The sequence below is a fragment of the Manis javanica genome, chromosome 11 (genome assembly GCF_040802235.1).
Source record: "Manis javanica isolate MJ-LG chromosome 11, MJ_LKY, whole genome shotgun sequence".
In the NCBI taxonomy this organism is placed as follows: domain Eukaryota; kingdom Metazoa; phylum Chordata; class Mammalia; order Pholidota; family Manidae; genus Manis; species Manis javanica.
The window spans coordinates 107,533,240-107,552,174 of NC_133166.1; the positions used below are offsets into that span (position 1 = coordinate 107,533,240).

Consider the following 18,935-nt stretch of genomic DNA (forward strand, 5'->3'; position numbering starts at 1 on the left):
TGTAGGATGCGGGTGCAGGACGGGTGTGGCCAGCCGGAAGACATGCACGTCACTGGCGCCCCTGCTCAGGAGGGAGAATACAATCGTTTGGTCACATCTCACTGCAAGGAAGGTGGGGAAATGCGTATTCCAGCTGTGACTCCAGGAAACAAGACTGATGAGCAACTGACTGGTCCTGGCCGCCCTTGAAGATGGCGGTTAGGAGTCAGAAGTACATGAAGTGCCCTCTGAGACCATGAACATGACAGGATTGCGCCTGTGCCGCGTATTCAGCTAATAGTGACATAAATGACATAGGAAGATGTACTGGTAGGCGAGTGAACTGAGGAGACTTATTGCATGACTATGAAAAGTAAGTTCACAACACATTCAGAAACAAACATGAGAAGTCAGGAAAATAGAGGGAGGGGAGAGGAAGACAGGTTACCAGGCTGGTTTTGTTTCTCTTGGAAGACAGCTTTTTTTCACTAGAGATGTGCTATATAGTCTGTTGAGATTGAAGGAAGGGTATCTAGTCTCTAATATATTCTCCTCTTATCCTAAAGAGTGGTTGTTTGTAAAATAAATAATACTTCTTTCTTGAATAGAGAAAGTATTTATTTGGGATGTGCTTTTTCATAGTATTATTTATGCTTTGATTCTCCTAGAGGTGCTGAGTTTTTCTTTTATTTTATCTAATTTTTATTTATCTCTCTGTTTACAAACCTGGTGGCTAGGATGGTAGATGATTTGCAAGTGACACAATAAGGGTTTAGCTGAAAAGGTGCAAGATAAGTGCGAATCAGTCCTATTCATAGGGAAGGAGATAGAAAGTTCCATAGTTGACTTAGCGGGAAACCACCGTCCAGGAGCCTTGCGTTTTCTTCAGACGACGTTCAGCTTCATGGTGAGCAGGGAGCTAGGGAACCTGAAACAACTCCTGCGTATGGGACGCAGAGGGTTTTCTCCATTTACTGATCGCCTGTCTCTGCAGACGTTTTCACTTGCATAATTGCTGGGTTGTCAGTTTCCCCCTGGCATTCTCCTACCCCCTCACGTGCCCCCAACAGGCCAAGGGGCTTCCGGGAACCCAGAGGGCTTTGCACAGCACATCTGAAAACAGCTGAGCAGGAGAGGGGAAACAAGCAGAGAGACAAACTTGGGAAATAAGTTTGAAATGTTTTCTTAACTTTTCCTTGTAGCTAGATGGCAAACGTAGTTCAGACTATTCACATATTGCATATTTATATTTATTTGAATACATTAGATTTGTATCACTTCATCTTAAGCCTTCTCTTATACATGGGAAAATAGTACATTCAGACGTGTGTCTTACATGTACCAGAGAAGCGAGTGAATGAAAAGAAAGAAACAGGACTCAGTGAAGACCAAGGATCGCTTCTGCTCGGCTGTCGTTCCCCAGGACCCCATGAGGTGCTGACCCTGACGGGGAGCTAAGGTTGGCTGCAGGCTTGTCCCTTCTCTGCAGAGAGGGCCACCCGGCTGGCTGTGAGGAGGTTTCCGTGGTTACCTCAGGGCATGGCTGGCCTGGGAAGGAAGGACGGCCACCTTCGCAGTGTGGGGCAGCCCCTTGACCCCTGTGAACTTGCACAGAAGTGGTTCCTTTGTGAAGAGCCGCAGACGCGGCACCGCCTGCTTCCGCATTACCAGCGCACCTCATGGGCCAGTAAAGTTCCCTGAGATGCCGGCCAGCGCACCTTGCGGCCACTATCCAGGTGGCCAAAGGGGCGGGGGGCGCCACAGCCACTGAGGTGGGCGGGCACCTAGTTACCTTGGTCTAGGGAGCTCCGCCCTGTCTTCCCGAGAAGTTTCTGTTCCTATCTCAGATGCTGCTGCTCCCTCCCATTTGCCCGCACCCTGCGGCCTCGCCGTCCAGGAAGCAGGCTTCCCATTCCGGGCCCTGCGGCTCCGGCCTCACCCCGAAGGCCAGCGGGAAGCAAGGCACCCGCACTAGGGTGGCAACGTCACAGACTCAAGTCTGTGGCATCTTTATGTCCTTCACTCAAGCGGCCGTCTGTTCTTCCTGAAAGCGAGGCTGGGGCAAAACCCATGCAGTTCCGGCCAGAGCGCCGGCCCCAGGGACGTGAGGGGAGACGGTGGGAAGCAGAGGCCGGGCCTCCCGAAGACTGGCTGCGGGTGGGAGACTCGGCCGCAAACAGACTAAGTAACCCGAGCGGGGGATTCCTGCCAATCAAGGGCGGCCTGACCTAGAGGCCGCGCCTTCCAAGAAGCCCAGTAGCCGCCCCAAGAAGGTTGGTTCCTGCACATCAAAGAACAGGAGGAATCTTGACCGCATCAGAAAGCAGACGGTATCTTCAGCCATAAGGCCGAGTTTTTTGTCTCCTTGTTTATTTTAGTTGTGTTATTATTGTTTTATTTATAAGAAAAATAAGATCAGTAGCTACCATTCGCTGAAAGCTTACAATTTGCCAGATACCTGCTGGAGGTTACAATCTGTATGTGCTTTGTATTATATATACATATAAAAGTTCATTTAATCCCCATATCAAGCACAAAACTAAGTATTTTTATTATTGACATTTTCCAGACGAGGCAGCCGAGACCTAGAAAGGCTGTTGTTCCTGGCTGAACGTGACAAGTGGGGGCCGTGACACCGAGGCCCGTGGGGCCGTGACACTGAGTCCCGTGGGGCCATTGCCGTCACTGGCCTTTGGGGTCCGGGGAGGATGCTAGGATGAGGTCTGGAGCCAGCGACCCTGCAGAGCCATGGAGGTAAATGTCCAACAGGAGAGAATGGATGGGAACACGAGACGGTGAGTCCCCGGCCGAGGGCGAGCAGGTGAGCCAGGGTGGGCATCGGTGTCTCCCCATGGGCAGCGCTGGGGGTGCCAGGCTGATTCAGCCACGCGGCCCAAAAAGAGGGAGACCTGGTCCTCTGGGCGTGAGGCTGGAAGGGAGGCGGAGTGCCCTGTGGGTCCGTCGGGCAGGGTAGGGAGGCCGCAGATGCCTCTTTCACGGGCATGTGGGAGAAGGGCCTGTGCAGGTGTGCAGAGACCCACGGTCTTCAGCAAGCTCCCTAACAGGCTGTAATCCAGGGCTTGGCTGATTTTCCATCACCCTCCAGCCCTGGCCCATCCAAGTCGCCCTTCCCCTGCCCCTATGCATGATGGCAGGACCCCACTCTCCGGGGCTGTATCACGCTGCTTTTCCTCCCTTTATCGGTGGATAATTCCTCATACTCTTCAGAGTGCCATTTAATTACACCTTCAGAAAAGCCTTCTTAGGCTTCCTTTGTTAGGTGGAATTCTAGCTCAGGTTCTCAGGGCATCATTTACTGTTTTTTGTTAGAGTATTGTTTTATATTTTGTGACTAATTTTTGTCCCCTTCCCCCATAGACCATAACTTGACCAGAGGCTCTCTTTTGATCCGTTGTTTTATGTCCTGAGACTTAAACAGCAAGTACTCAAAAATGCTACTCGGCTGACTTACTCACTGATTGGCTGAATAAATAAATGTATAATATCTTTTAATAACAATTCTCTTTCCCTGGAAGTGTCCAGGGATTGGGGACACCCAGTCAGCAATACTGTAGAAGGGCTGATTTTTAACTCAGTGGGTTATTCACTTGGTCATTCTGTACTTAGGTGTTGAGTGTCTGTATGTTCCAGGGACTGTCAGGCACGGGAGGGCTTCAGGACTGACTTCCCATGAGTTGCCGTCCTTGCCCGCGTCTCTTGATCTTTGCACGCCCCCCCTTCTGCCTGCAGTGCTTCTCCACTCTACCTTTATCTGACTAATGCCTAAGTATCTTCACCAGGTTTCATCCAGGTAAACGTCCATGACCTTGAAGAAAGTGTTAAAGGCACAGATCACTACACATCACATCACCGAAGCTATAGTGGGGATTATAGGATGGCTGACAAGAAGTATGACAGACTTCTGCTGGGCACCCAATATCCACTCTTCCCCACCTACATACAATAGACCTCTAGGGACCTCACAGCCATGGGTTAAAGACTACATTTTCCAGCTCTCTTGCAGCTCTGTGGGGCCACGCTAGACGGGGTGGTGTCTGCATTCTCATCAGAGGCATATGAATAGATATATGTATGCTTGGGTCTTTCCCTCATATATGATTGTCCATGAACTTCACCAGTCTCTCCCCACTAACTCTCCCTTCAAACTGATGGAAATATTGCAAAAACTGGAGCAGACTTCTTGGGTCTATAGGTGCTGAGGATGGCTCCACCGGTCTACAGACTAGTACAGGATAGAAATAAACCTTTTCTTACTCATTTCTCTATACTTTGGGGTCCCTTTGTTGCAGCAGCTTAGCCTGACTACTACAACAGAGATCATATTGCCATAGTTTGCCGTTTATCCCCAGCTTTCTGCATAGATATATCGGCATATGGCAGGCACTCAATGCTTATTTATTGAGTAAATGGTATTATCAACATGAGTGGTATGATGACTCAGGCTGGGCATAGCCAGTAACCTGGTGAATGTCTGAACCACGAAATAATAACTAGGCTTGATTATTCTCTGAAAATAGACATATAACCTGGAAATTATATATATACATAGATATACTGGTGATATAGATAGAGATATATAAGATATATAGATGTAAGTTATATATATCTATAATTTTCCCTAGAGGAAATCAATTAATTATTTTAAGGATTGAGAGGTAAATGGGTATCATTGAAATGCATATGTCCAAAGTGGGAGCAAAGAAAAAGAGTTTAGCAAGTTACTGAAGTTTTATTTTCGGTTCTTTTTTCAAATAAATGCAAACCCATGTTAGGACAAGCTCCATCTGTATGAATCTTGAGGGTAAACGTTGAGGTTTCCTTCTTCTGTAGGGAATGTGTGCGTTCTTTGCCCCATCTGAGGCTCTGCTCTGATCGTGGAGCCCTGACTCGGCAGCAGTATCGTGCGCCCTGGTCTAGACCCCATGACCGAAGGCCACATCGGGTGTCGTCATGTGCCCCCAGATCAGTGCCAAGGTCTTTCCCTCAATTTCCTTCCATTCTTGCTTAGACTTGCTTCGTTGTTCAGTCGTCCTCCGACACCAGTGCGGTCGGACTCGGCGGGCAGGTCGGGGGTGGGCTCTGGCTCTCTCTGCTCCGCCGTCTTCCCAGAATCCCTCTGTGCTCCTGGATGACTTTATTTTCATCCTTCATTTATTTTCTGGCACCTGCCGTTTCAACATTGTAAATGTCATTTCCTTCTTCAAGCCCTACTTTAAATGACTTCAAACAGTATTTCAAGTCGGCATTTCCATAAACCCCTTTGAGTTCTTGGGGGCTGTCCTGGGACTTATTATCCACCTATTCCTCAGCGGTGACATTTTTCACATCTGTGCTCTCCAGTGGCCCTTTCCTTTGCTATGCCTCCCTCCCTTCCTTGGGTACCATTTATGTGCACATCCTGTGTGGTTCCATTTTGCATATTTGAATGGACCGTCAAATTTTTGGAAGAACATTGTGAAAGAAGAGTCAGGGCACCAGGAAATTTCCTTTGTGCGCCATTGAATATTGTCTAATTCAGGGCCTTGTATCTGTGTATCTCATACTTCATTTAACCTTTCCTGTACTTTCAGCTGATAAACTTCAGCCACTGCTTGCGGCTTACAAGCCCCATAGTCTCCACCAAGCCCCTGGGCAGCTCAAGAGGCGCACCTACGCCCTCCCGCCCCCTCTGCCTGCTCCACCCGCCTCGGCTTCCTTCTCTACCCTCAGGCCTTTTCCACAGGCCCCAACGTGCTCCAATATCGCCATCAAAACGTTAAATCCGCGGCTGTGTCCCTTAGAACATGCAATATGCTTGGAGCAATGTGCGCTTTCCCATCTTTTTCTTCCATGTGACGTCTCACGGGGTTTCCACCTACCCGGGTTGTCTTCATAGGTACCGAGCATCCAATCTCTTCTGTTACCACGGGCATCAATACTTCTTTAAAGCTCCAACTACTCCTCTAAAATATTGTAAATTGCAGCCACAAAATAATAGTTCTACTCTCTTCCATATTCAAATATACACACACAGTCTCCCTTGTTTTTCTGTGCTTCACAGATACTCTGCTTTTTACAAATTGAAGGTCTCTGGTCTGTGGACACCCGCGTCCGGCACATCTGTCGGCACCATTTTCCCGCCAGCGTTCACTTGCTTCACATCTCTGTGTCACATTTTGATGATTCTCCCATATTTCAGAGTTTTTCATCATTAGCATGTTTGTTCTGGTGTCTGTAATCAGTGAGTATAACTGGCTGAGAGCTCAGATGATGGCTGACATTGTTTAGCAATAAAGTATTTTTTAATTAGGTACATATATTTTTTTAAACCTGATGCTCTGGTACACTTAATAGAGTGTAGTCCAGAATAAATGCAACATGTGTATGCCCTGGGAAACCAAAGGCCTCATTTGACTTGTTTTATTGCACTTTTTGCTTTAATGCAGTGATCTGGAGACAAACCCACACTATCTCCAAAGAATGTCTGTATTTGCATATATACATATATATTATATATACATTTACATGTATATTACATGTATACTTATATATTATAAATAGAGTGTCATATACACACACACATACACTAAATATATAATGCAAACAAAAGGGGCACAAAATGCATGCACATAATTCAAAGAATAGTAAAACACATACCTGGTGTCCAACATCTGCTTAAGGAACAGAACAGTCATGGCCTTCGGTGGCCCTGCGGCTTCATACCCGACCCTGTCCACAGTGTGCCCTGAAGGCTGTATCATTCCTTTGCTTTTCTTTATAAACTACATGTTTGCATACATGCCTCGAGACATATGTGTATATAACCATAAACTGTGTATTCACTCCGACCTGCTTGGGACTGGTATAAAAACGAAATGAATTGTAAGCACTCCTCTTGGGCTGCCTTTCCTTTGCTGTCTTTATCATACCTGCAGCTGTCATTCACTCACTTTCATTCACTTTATAACAATGCAGGTTTCCCGAGTCTATATGAAATCAGAGGGTTATAAGGCACGTACATCTTCAAATTTACACATTTAAGCCTAAGTGTCTGTCTGAGTGGTTAAAGCAGGTGCATCCCAAAGGCAGGTCAGAGCTCTCGCTCCTCACCAGCATTTCGGGTCCACCTTTAATTCTTGTTTTCCTTGTTAGTTCTGAGGCTAAACAGTCTCTCACGTGTTTACAAGCCATTTTTTCCCATTCACTACTGTACATAACCTACCCAACTCCCAACTCATTTATTATTTTTTCGTTTTTCATAGGACTTACAAATTCTGTGTTTGAAAGTGTACATGTATGTAAATATCAATTCTGCATTGGACGTATATGGTTACAAGTATATAGTCCTTGTGTGTGACTTACTCTTTCACTCTGAATGTGGTATATTTCAATGAAAAGAAGTTCTTAGTTCTAATGTAATGAAATGTCTTTTCTTTTTCCTTTATGGATGATGAAATTTGTATCTTGTTTATAAAAGCTTTCTCTAGCCTACCTAAGAAAGTTATTCTGTTTGTTTACGTAAAGGTTTAAACTTTTCATTTTATGTTTAAATCCATAAGCTAAATGGAATTAATGTCGGTATAGGCTATGAGACAGGAATCCAATTCCATTCTTTCTCCCGTGGCTGATTTCCTCAGGGCCTGTCCCTTTGATCTGTGTCACCAGCTTTGCCACGAGCTCCGTTCCCTACGTAGCCACACACCTGTTCCGTCACTCCATCCTGGCTCGCTGCCACCTGTCTTAAACTGAGTCACTTTTAAATATGTTTTGTATCTTGTTCTTTAGCCTTTGCACATATGCTCTGCCTCCTCCTTCCGTGGGGCCCCCCTCTTTCTCCCCTCCACCCCCAGCTTACTCTTCTCTCACCTCCCTCCCTCTCCCCTTCCCTCCCCCCCTCCCAACATTCTCTCTTCCCTCCTCGCAGATCCTTGTCCTTCTCCTCCCCCCCCTCGATTGGGGCGCAGAAATCCACGCGCATGGTGCCCTCACTACGCAGATCAAGTAGCATGAGGGCCACAAGGATTCACTCAGGGTGACCACCCAGAGGTCATCACTGCGTTTAGGAAGACCACTGTCAGGAGAGGGCTTAAGGGTCAGTGCTAAATTTCAAAGATCTGAGAAGCGATTGAGGAATGAGGACATGTAGAAGCTGACCTGCAGGACTGCCCTGAGAATGTGAGACGCCACACGAGGATGAGCTGGGCAGATGGCAAAACAGAGCATTGTTTTTAGAAGGGGAAACTTGTTTGCCATTCGAAACAAGCAAAAGAAACCAATTTGAAATAGAGGCTGACAAAATTGCAGAGGGGATGCGAAGCAAAGGGACCGAGAACACAGGTAAAGAGGCCTCCTGTCAAGGAGGGGTGGGAGCAACCCCTCGACTGGCAGAGGAAGGCCTGAAGGACTGGGGCACGGAGGAATCTGAGTCAGGACGAGGCTGGCCCAGGAGACGCCCGGCCTTCTTGCTCTCGGGGAGGCAGGAGGAACCGCCCGCTTAGTGCGGGGCGGGCGGGACGACTGACCACAACGCCACACAGGGCTGCAGACGGGAGTCGTACAGAGCATGACGGCGATGTCGTCAGCAATCTGTGCGGCGCCTGCAGGAGCACGTCTATTGCTCTTGTGCTATTATTGTTGTTGTTTGCTGTTATTGCATGACTTCAGATTCTCCTTCCTAATAATATTAGCGCTGGATGGCTGAGGTTTCTGCCTCACTGCTCATAGAATATGCTAGTAGGCAAAAATAGAAAGCAAAACCCTCTCTTTCTTATGAGAAATTACAGAGTACATGTTTAAAACACAAATTTTCCCTTAACTCTAAGGCAGACCTATGTTTTGAGGGGTATAAAAAAAGGTTTCACATGGGAAGCAGGATTTTTAGGCTAATGAATGCAACTCTATTTTTAATACTATGCTGTGTGGTTTTATAAAATAGAGGAGCATTTTAGGCCAATTAGTGGCTTGCAAACTCTATACTTTCTCCAGCAAGGGCTATAAGCTTGACGAACTTGAGAAGCTAATACAGAGAAGTGTTGGCAGTAAATCATGTGGTCTGCTTGATTCAAAGCAACAAAGCTTTAGCGTAAATTATTTTTTATTTGTTAAAAGAAAAACAAATTCTGTTTGTTTTTGTAATACAGTTTGTTAGTTCTTTTAATTTGGGGGAAAATTTGGGGAATTCCAGTTCTCAGAGAAATGAGAGCCTCAGACCAGCATGAGCCAGGCCCGGCTCACAGGCCCTGTGTAAACAGCCACACGTGCCTCTGTCCACACACCTTGGTCAGGGGCAGCAGGGCGGGCCTGTTATGCCTGGACCTCGGCTGAGCTGAGCGTGCCAGTGGGGCAATGACGGGCGTGCGATCCACACTAGAGCACTCAGACCACCAAGGGGGAGCCCTCCCCCGACACCCTTCCATGCTGACTTCTATGTAATGGCGATGGAGGCCTTGGTTCACAGAATCCTGCTGCTTCAGTGGACTGCAAAAGTTCACGGCCTCCTTTCCTTCGGTTATGCAGAGAAGAAAAGTGAGGCTCAGAGACACAGCTGGGCGTAGCTAAAGCGGATGGGCACCGTACCAGCAGCCTGCTCCCGAGGTGACAGTCGGACAAACTGTGCCATCAGCACCCTCCTTCGCGTGGCTGGCCACATGAGGAGAACAAGAGGCCATGAGAGGGCTTTTTGCCCTAACCTGGAAAAGAGGGCAGGCACAGAAATCAAAATGCTGCAGCTTAGTGAGCGGGAGAGCCTTCTGACTTCGCCATTCCCCTGAGCACGGTGTCCTTCACTCGGAGCGCAGGCTCCGGCCTCGGCTACAGTTTCCAGCTGAAACCAAGCTCTGTGTTCCAGGGAAACTTGATGTCATTGTTGCACCATCATACTCAGAGTTATCTGGTAAAATTTCAAGGTTTGTGGTGCAAGGGTTTCTTTAGAAGCATCTGCACACGGAGCTTTGTGAGGTCCACAAAGCACGCTTGGATTTGCAGGTACCTGATACTCATGGGAACCCAGGAAGGGGCTGCGGCAGACCCTGTGGGTGGTCTCCAGTCTCTACTTTCCTTTTCTATGGCCGTGAAATTCCTATGTTAGTCAGCATTCCTCAGGAAAACAGAACCCATAGGATATAGAATAGATACAGATAGAGATGATGCAGACGGACAGATACGGGATACATAGAGATGCGGATATGAGAATTACAGGGATTGGCCCACGCGGCTGTGGGAGATCAGGCTGCAGAAGCAGGGAAGCTGGTGGTGTAGTTCAGCCCCGGGCTGAGGGCCAAGAGCCAGGAATCCTGAAGTCTGAGGACAGGAAGGGATGGACCTTCCAGCTCAAGAAGAGACAGTTCACCCTCTTCTCTTTTGTTCCACGTGGGCCCCTGATGGACAGGATACCTTCCCACATTGCTGAGGGGGATCTCTGACTCAGTCGACTGAACCAAAATGCTAGCCTCTTGCAGACATGCCCAGCGATGACATCCGCCAGCTGCCTGGGCACCCTCAGCTCGGACAGGTTGGCACATAAGATTAACCATTAGGATCACCGGCTCTTATATGGGTGTAAAATAATAGACCACCCACCTCAGCCTTCCCTGCAGCTACGTGCGCCCTTAGAGCTACGTTCTGGCTGGAGGGGTGAGAGTGGAGCTGTAAGACGCGCTGGAGCCCAGACGAGTGGTCTCTGCCACTCCATGCAAGGGCCGTGGGGCTTCCTGTCCACTTCCCGCCAGGATGCAGCTACAGTGGGCAGCAGCCCGGGCTGAGGAACCATTCCAGGCGCTTACAACTCATCTGTGACTATGAATGCAACCATTGTGAATATTATGAATGCTCGTGCTTGTGTGATCTTGGGTCCATGTATTTAATCGTTCTAAGTTTATTCCCTCCATTTAAATTTGAGATATTAATAGTTGCCCTGCGGGAGGCAGTAAATATTAGAAGGATGAACACGACGTGCCCATCGGCGCTGTCACTATTGTCAACAGCACAGCACACCTGGCGAGTGGGGAGGGCGGGGCAGGAGGGGAGGAGAAGCTGCTGCCGGGTGGGACTAAGCAGCAGGGCCACATTGGAAGGCTGTCCCCCGCCCCGTGAGAACACTGTGGGGATTTCCTTCATGACCAAGACTGGACTCCATGGTCGGGGCTGGAACTCTTTGTCCTGAATTCACAGCGACAGGAAGGGTGACTCAGAATCCAGCTTCAAAGGATGGAGGGGTTGAGTCTGGTTTGGGACTTCCTCCCTCAAGCCAGTGTTGGTCTGGGAACTAGAAGAGCAGAGCTGGAGGTCACGGTGACTCCCAGGGACCAGGGCGGGTGGGAGGGGAGGTGGAGGGAATCAGAGGCTTCTGCCAACAGGAACTTTTATTAGCCTGGTGGTTTGAGCTAAGTTTTTATATCCAGTGGGTCTAAGCTTGAATTCCAGATCTACCGCTTAGAAATGTTATGGTACCAGTTTCCACATATTTGAAGTAGGGATAATAGCTACCTTCTGAGGACCATTAATAATAGCCATCATGTACTGAGCTCTTATTATGTGTCAATTAGTCTTGCAAACGTTGCTGCACATTATCTCAAGTAATCTGCAGAAAAACCCCAAGAGATAAGAACTCTCAGGATTTCCAGGTTACAGATGAGAAAACTGGGGCTGGAAGCTGTCCAAAAATGCACCCAGCATTAAACTCCAGGGCTTGGTTGCCTTTCCATTTAGGATTAAGTGAGAAAAGATACAGCGCTGAACAGGGTGTGGGGGTTATTACCTTGAGTAAGTGGTAATTTTAAAAATATACCTATTTAGAGATGAAAAAAAATGGAGACTAAGAGCTAAGTAACTTTCCCAACTTGAGTGTTTTGGGAGGAAAAGCCCCCAGCCCCCTGCCCCAAAGGATCTACCTTCCCCGGAATTCTGCCTCACCCCCGAAGGCATCCAGCAGTTTGCAAGCAGGCACTTCACACAGGATTGAGTAGCCGTGGTCAGCCGGCTGTCAGAGGTCAAGGGGAAGCACGAGTTCTTGAGGACACGGCCTTGCCCTGAGGACAGGACACTTTTGTGGTTCATGCATCCTAAACACAGCAGCCAAGGGGAGTCTCCACAGTTCCACCTGCCCCTCCTTCCCACAGACCCCAGCTGCCTGGGGGACTTGGGTCACATGATCTCTCCTCACTTCTGTTTTTGGAGTTTCTCAACCAAGAGGAAAACCATTAGGTGTCAAATTTCAAGCAGAAACCGTCCAAGAAGCTGCCTGTCCCAGCACGAGTTCCTGCCAAGGAACCTTAAATAAACTTGGTGGGAGATGTCTAAGACTAGTCTGTATGCAGTATGTTTAGTTTGTTAGATTAATACATAGAACTTTATCCCATCTATTAATTAGTTTGGGTTCTAAAAGCAGACAAAAACAAGAGGCTGTTTCCCCTTCGGAGTCTTCTTGTGACTTTCTTTTGGGTAAAAAGCTAATCAGTGCACTTACTCAGGATACAAGAAAAATCTATGTAGAGTTAAGTAACTCTTTATTTACTTATATTTTTAGCCAAAGGTAAAAGGTACAGTTAAGCAGTTTCACTGTGAATCAGTGGCTGTGCAGAGCAGTAATAATAGGGAGCAAAGAGGGTGAGCAGGGAAGGGGAAAAATCAATACAGTTAAAAATTACCATTACACGCAAGATGTTTGCCTCCATTTAAAAAAGTCTATTGTTTCTATATAATACTTTCTGAAACTGAAGTTCTACCCTCTTCTAAAAACATATCAGTAATAAGGTAGAATCCCCTTAGGTTTTATACGACTTAATGAATTCCTTGCCACCTGACCGGGTTCCCCACCTCCAAGGGCGTCACTGTAAATGAGGGTCTCCGAGCAGCACAAGCTGGAGGCAGAAGCTCCCTGCCCCCAGGTCTCCCTGTTGGCAAGGAGGTGAACTGGGGTCCGGCAAGCCCTGCTTCCTCAAAACTGAAACGGGGGAGGGTTGGCCATAAAGTAGGAGAGCATTTGACATTTTACCTTTAGGCAAACTCTTCTTTCTCCAGAAGAAAACTCGCATGGGCGAGAGCGTGGACCTCCCCTACATGCATTCATTCAATGCCTCAGGAATACTTTTTGGAGGAACTTGGGTGGAGTTTCAGGCACATGCTGAGGCTTCCTAGAAAGCCAGAAGGTAGCGAGAGTGCATCCATCAGGGAGGGGCGGGGAGGCCGAAGGAGGCGCCCCAGGAAGTCAAGGCAACAGCTGCAAATGAGAGCAGGGACCGAGCATGAAAGCAGACGCTTGGGCATCTGATCGGCAAGATGTCAGCGTGTGCAGTCAGGAGTAAAGCGGTTTCCTGAAGAGGGAGGCAGGCAAGGGATCAATAAAGCCCGAAATGAAGGGGCAGAAAAGTCACCAACACAGAAGCAGTGAAAGGCCCCAAGTCCAAGCTGTGAAATCAATTGGTCCAAAGCGGCAGCCACAGGAAGCGCATCAAGGAAAACTGTAGTACCTACGCCCGCTGCAAACAACTCCCCCTCCTGGGTCTGCGGCGGTTTGTCAGAGACGATGCGTCTGTACAACCAGCAAGGCCATCGTGCCTTGGCCCGAAGCTACGGGAAAAGGGAGCGCGCACGCCTGCTTGTGGAAGGAGAGGAGGACCTTCGAGATGGCCTCCCTCTCGGCACGCTCCTCCCGGCGGCCTCTCCCTTCTCCGGTGCCGAGGTGGACGTGGTCCTCGGCGCAGACTGGACAGCACGTGCTCTAACGCCCAGAGGCCACACTGCCGGGATCCAAACATCAGAGCGGCCACCCATCTGCCGTGGTGATGCCGGGTCGGTGCGGGCCATACGGTCAGACGGCCGAACTTGCCGGATGCTCTGCAGAGCACGGCGGACACTGGACCCAAGTAACAACTGACCACATGGCTGAGGAGCCGCGTTCTCGCATGAGCTTCCCAGACTTGTTCACTTCATAAGCACAGAATACATGAAAATAGCTAAAAGGCCCTCTGGAGAAAATCACAAGCTGGAAAAGTTGTAGTTCCTAGATGAGGCTCCTTATCCGTGCACATGACCAGCCTCGGGTCCTTGCGGCCTCCAGGGCACATGAGGACGGTGGGGATCCACGCGATGCGAAGGCACGTGCAGCAGCCCCGGCCTGAGGCTCCTCCTCGGGGTGGTCTGGGAGCTCCTGCGATCATGGCCCCGAGGGGTGGACAGCCACACAGAAAAGAAATGGATACACACAAACATTAAAATTCAACAGAAAGCCCTGAAAACTGTTGCATAGGACAACTGAGCCCAGCACAGATCGAAGTGATGTCTCAAGTGCAAGACATAATGTAGCAAAGGAAGTCGTTGTCTCTCTGAGTGGCAAGGGAGAAGCCAGCCTCGTCTCCTCCTCCTCCCGTCTTCGTCCTGCCCCGGGGCCTCCTCTTCAGCTGCAGAACCAACCGGGCACAGGTGCCGACAGGAGATGAAGCCCAAGACAGCAGCTGCCCACGTGGGAGCGTCAGGTGGAAAGACGGACATGGGCAGCCAGGGAGGGAAGGGTGAAGTCCAGGGGAAAACCTGCCCAGCCTGCCCAGGTCGGGGCCCAGGGGGGCTCCCGGAGGGTGGGGCACCCACGTGCGGGCAGCAGGGCTTCAGAGGGAGCCAGCTGCCTGCTTACGGGGACCGGGGCCAAGCCCGTCCTGACCTGGTGCCGACATGGGCGCCATCGAGTAAGACTAGGAACCGCCCTAGCCACTCCTCCTCAGAATCTCATTAAAATAAAATTGTGATTTTGCTCCCTTCCACCCCCCACGGGCTTTTCTGTGTGCATTCTGGGAAAAGATGCCAAGAGGGATGGGTGAGTACCTAGAGTGGTCGGTCCATGGCCTCCCCTGTCCATGAGAGGCAGTGCCTCCCGCCCGTGGTGAAGGGCAGACCCTCCCCGGCGGGTGTTCAGGCTGCGGGGGGGTTGCAAGGCGGAGCCTGACAGATCCCTGAGTTTGGGTGCTTTCAAGCAGGGTGTGCGTTTCCCGGTTTTCAAAGCTGCCACCACTTAATATTTTTTCAACCAATTTCATTATTTTTGGTTATTTTCCTAATCTTTGAAGATATTTGAGTTATCAAACTTTATTAAGCAGTTCTGGGAAGAACCTGAAGCCAGCATCTGAGGACGACCAGCCCTGCAGAGAGAAGCTGGGGGCCAAAGGGAAAGAGCAGACAGAACCGGGTGAGGACAGAGCCGATCCCAGTGAGGAAACGCTGGCACCACGGGCTGCTGTGACGGCTTCAGAATGTCTGTAATTAAGACACATGTAGACGTGCGTATACATATTTTTCTAAAAGGTGTACTTCCTAAACTATCTTTAAGAAACACATCTCTAATTTACCATCGTATTTTGTTGTTTAGTTCTCTTCAGTTAACTCTTGTTCAAAAGGTATCCAAACAGGATGCTGAGACTGTGGTACCTACACTCCCCTGGATTCAAGCTGCCGTCTGGTAAACGCCTCACTGCTCTGGCCGGAAGGGCCGTGGCTGAGTCTCCAAGTGACTCCAAATGCTCCACACAAATGGGCTTCAGGGGAGGTGTTTCTATATCTGTCAGATAACAGAGGCCTTTGCAGCATTGTTCTGATTTAGGGCAAAGAAAAAGAGGACTAGGCCTGGAGAACCTGAAATATTTTTTGACTTAGAAGTTAGTGCTGTGTGGGATGGATAGAGGGATATGTCAGTAAAAATCAGAGTGTTAAACGTTCCTGTGGCACTGCTGACCTACACGACGCTCGCTTCCCAGGGGTTCCCGCTGTCAGAGCAGTGAGGTGGGAGTACATTTCCGTAATGGGTAAGGGGAGATAGCAGGCTGGTCTGCTTAGGGGTGATTATTTGGAATATAGTCTAGAAAACCATCATTTTCCACAGAAAGAATATGATAGATTTATCCTAGTAGGAACATTCGTTGCTAAGTTTGAGCAAGCTCAAGGATATAAAATATCAGCTTGCACATGAAGATCTACAGATGAAAGATGTAGTTTATCGACATAACACACATACAAGCTGTAGCGTTTAGAAGGCCCTCCACCCCCACCCCCAAGCCCCGTCCTGCCTTCAGCTGAATAAAATCATTGCCAAGGTTTTAGCACAACCTGGTGGTCATTCCATATCCTGCAACAAGGTGGTGATAAACATTCAAATACACCCATGTAAAAATACAGGTATAGCAAAATTATCCCAGACACTAACCGAATCACTCCCATGAAACTTATTAATTTGTTACCTAATAATCAAATATGAGCGCATACATTATGAAACATACATTTTCTCAAATTTGTTTTTATTCAGCCCTCACAAAGGAAATACATCTGAATGAAAAAGTAGTCTTTTTCTTTTGCTCAGTTAGCTAATAATTTTAATAATTATTATTATTGAATAATGGTTATTTAATAATTCCCTAGAATTAATTTTTAAATAACTTTAAAAGTTAATAATTTGGTCTTAGTCAAAGAAAGACGTTGGAGTTAAAAAATAATTAATGATATAATTTGTTTATATAAAGAGAAAGTCTTAAAAGTACACTTTTAAACACTGATGTATTTTTCTCTCACTAATAGATGAATATTCCATTTAGAGTCATAAAAAAGTATAAAGTCAATGTTTAACTTATTTGTCTGGTTTTCTCACACTAGTATATGAACCCCACTGAATTCATTTTTATTGTGTGTGAATTTTAAAAATTATAAAAACGAGTTTTCTCTTTCTCATAAACAAGGGACAGAATAGCCAAGATGCCTGAGCTGGGGTCAGTCTGTCATCTCAGCTCAGATTTACTTTCCAGGAGGCAGTCGGAAGCTTATTTCCCCTGACATTTAAGATTTTAAATTATTGGGGTCAGAACTGTTTAAGTCTAAGAATTTTGACTCTTCTTCCAAGATTTTTAAATAGGTTCTGAAGGAAATTTTTATCAAGCAAGTGTATAAGCAAGGGCCAGAGTTCCCACATTTATTATGAGCCCAGAGGCAACCCTCTTTGGTCCTGTCCATATTGTCTTTAAGATGGTATGATTCTTAGAGGGTAAATGCCAGTTTAATTTCTAAATTAATAAGTTAGCAATAATTACTACTGAATCTGACTGTTTCAGTAACTGAAATCTGCTGAAATTGGAATGGAATATGTACTCAGCTCTCTATAATGGCCCAGCCCATGTTGAAGAGCTTTACACACTGGAAAAAAATTACACTTCTCTTTTTAATATGACAAAGAAACCTTACTTTCCCTTGGCAAAATTCACTTTTGGGCATTGAAGCTCCTAGTGAAAATAAGATATTTTGTATTGATAAAAGTTTCATTAATCGAAAATACCCATTTAAAAAATCACCCATGTTTAAAATTCCTGTTAAGTAGTAAAATATATCACCACAGCCATGCAAAATTCATGAATCATTACATTGTCTGTCCAGTATATTGTACTATGGTGGTAGTACCTGTTTATTAGGAAACATGGAATTGCTGAATCTGCCCTGGAATGGAAGTTAAGCATATATTTATTTTTACACATGTCTGATGGAAGAAAACTCAAATTGTGATCTGTGAGGCACTGTATTTTAGCAGCTGCTCTAAAGCAATCTCCATTTCTTAGCTTAAAATTTGGTAGTAGAATGTGAAACTATTTTTAGGTGAGGTGAGAAAACTAGGCAGATGCTTCCCTCTAACAGACGAGGCCTCAGAAGGTCAGTGGTCAGTACACTCAGCTCCATGTAGTCCCTCTTCCGAGTGCTTCTCTGAATCGCCTTCCCTCAGCCCTCCCCTCCCTGTCGGATGGTGGGAAGATCTCTGGGGGCCGTTTGCACAGTTTTATAGGAATAGTTTATCTCTGCTCTCTGCATGGGGTTTGTGGCACACCACAGAGTCCCCCACAAGCTTGCTTCCTTCCACTTAATAACACGTCATTAAAATGTCCCCAGAGCCTACCAGGTGTCAGGTGCTTGAAATACAGGCGGCAAGCTCCCTGAGGTCAGAGCACTGTTTGGTGAGTCCCAGCGAGGAGCAGGCACCGGGGAACATGTGAAAGGAGGCGGTGTTGGAAATGCTCTGCGGTGGCAGAGGACAGACAGTTAAGAATTTTGGAACCTGGGGAAACAGCACAGCTTTTGTTCTAAAACATAGACCTTAAATGCAGGTGGTGTGGCTGGGAAAACAAGGTAATGAAGTTGAGGATCAACAGTAGTAAATAGTTCACTTAAGGCTGATAGAAATTTTTACTTTTTAGAAAAGCTATCTCGTGACTGAAACAGAAGAGGACTTAGTCTTATAACGCGCTGTTGACGGCTCCGGTGTTCTTACTGCTCCAAGGAGGCACGGATGGGACAGAGGGGGTTCCCGGTGTCGAGGAGCTGTGTTTCCTGGGAGAGACGGTCACGGCAGAAGACGACGTGACCTGTGGGGGAGTCACAGTCACTGCGCTGCAAGGTACAGGGAACAATCGACTCAGGCGGAGGCAGCAGGCAGGTATTTATAGGTTTAGTGATGTTTGGCCTGTGTCGTAATGTTTACAGGTCCGTGAAAAGAGCCCAAGTTACCTCCTGGAGCTGGACAAGGGGAACAGGCGAAAACAGGGCTAATACCGGGAATAGGAAAAAACAGTGACTACAGTTGACCCTTGAACAACATGGGTTTGGACTGCGTGGGCTCACTTGTGTGTGTGGAGTTTTTTCAGTAAATATATTGGAAAGTGTTTCAGAGATTTGTGACAATTTGGAAATTTTCTCTAACTTTATTCTAACACAACAGTATATAACACATGTAATATATAAAATATGTGTTAACTGAGTGTGATCATTAAGGCTTCCAGCCCACAGTAGGATATCAGCAGTTGAATCTGGGGGGAGTCATAAGTTATAGATGGGATCTCAGCTGTGTCGGGGATCTGCACCCCAGCCCCTGCATTGTCCAGGGTCAGCTGTGATAAACCCAGAAAACTATTCCCATCATAAAGTGTCAACATGAGATCATAAAA

At 47.4% G+C, this 18,935-nt stretch overlaps 1 long non-coding RNA gene across 1 annotated transcript; it reads left to right on the top strand.

Annotated features, from left to right (window-relative positions):
- Positions 1 to 2,616: 2,616 nt before the first annotated feature.
- On the top strand, positions 2,617 to 18,565 carry LOC140844525 (uncharacterized). The gene is made up of 4 exons (XR_012123000.1): positions 2,617 to 2,800; positions 15,066 to 15,245; positions 18,189 to 18,388; positions 18,475 to 18,565. It is a non-coding gene; the product is annotated as an uncharacterized lncRNA (long non-coding RNA).
- Positions 18,566 to 18,935: the final 370 nt, after the last annotated feature.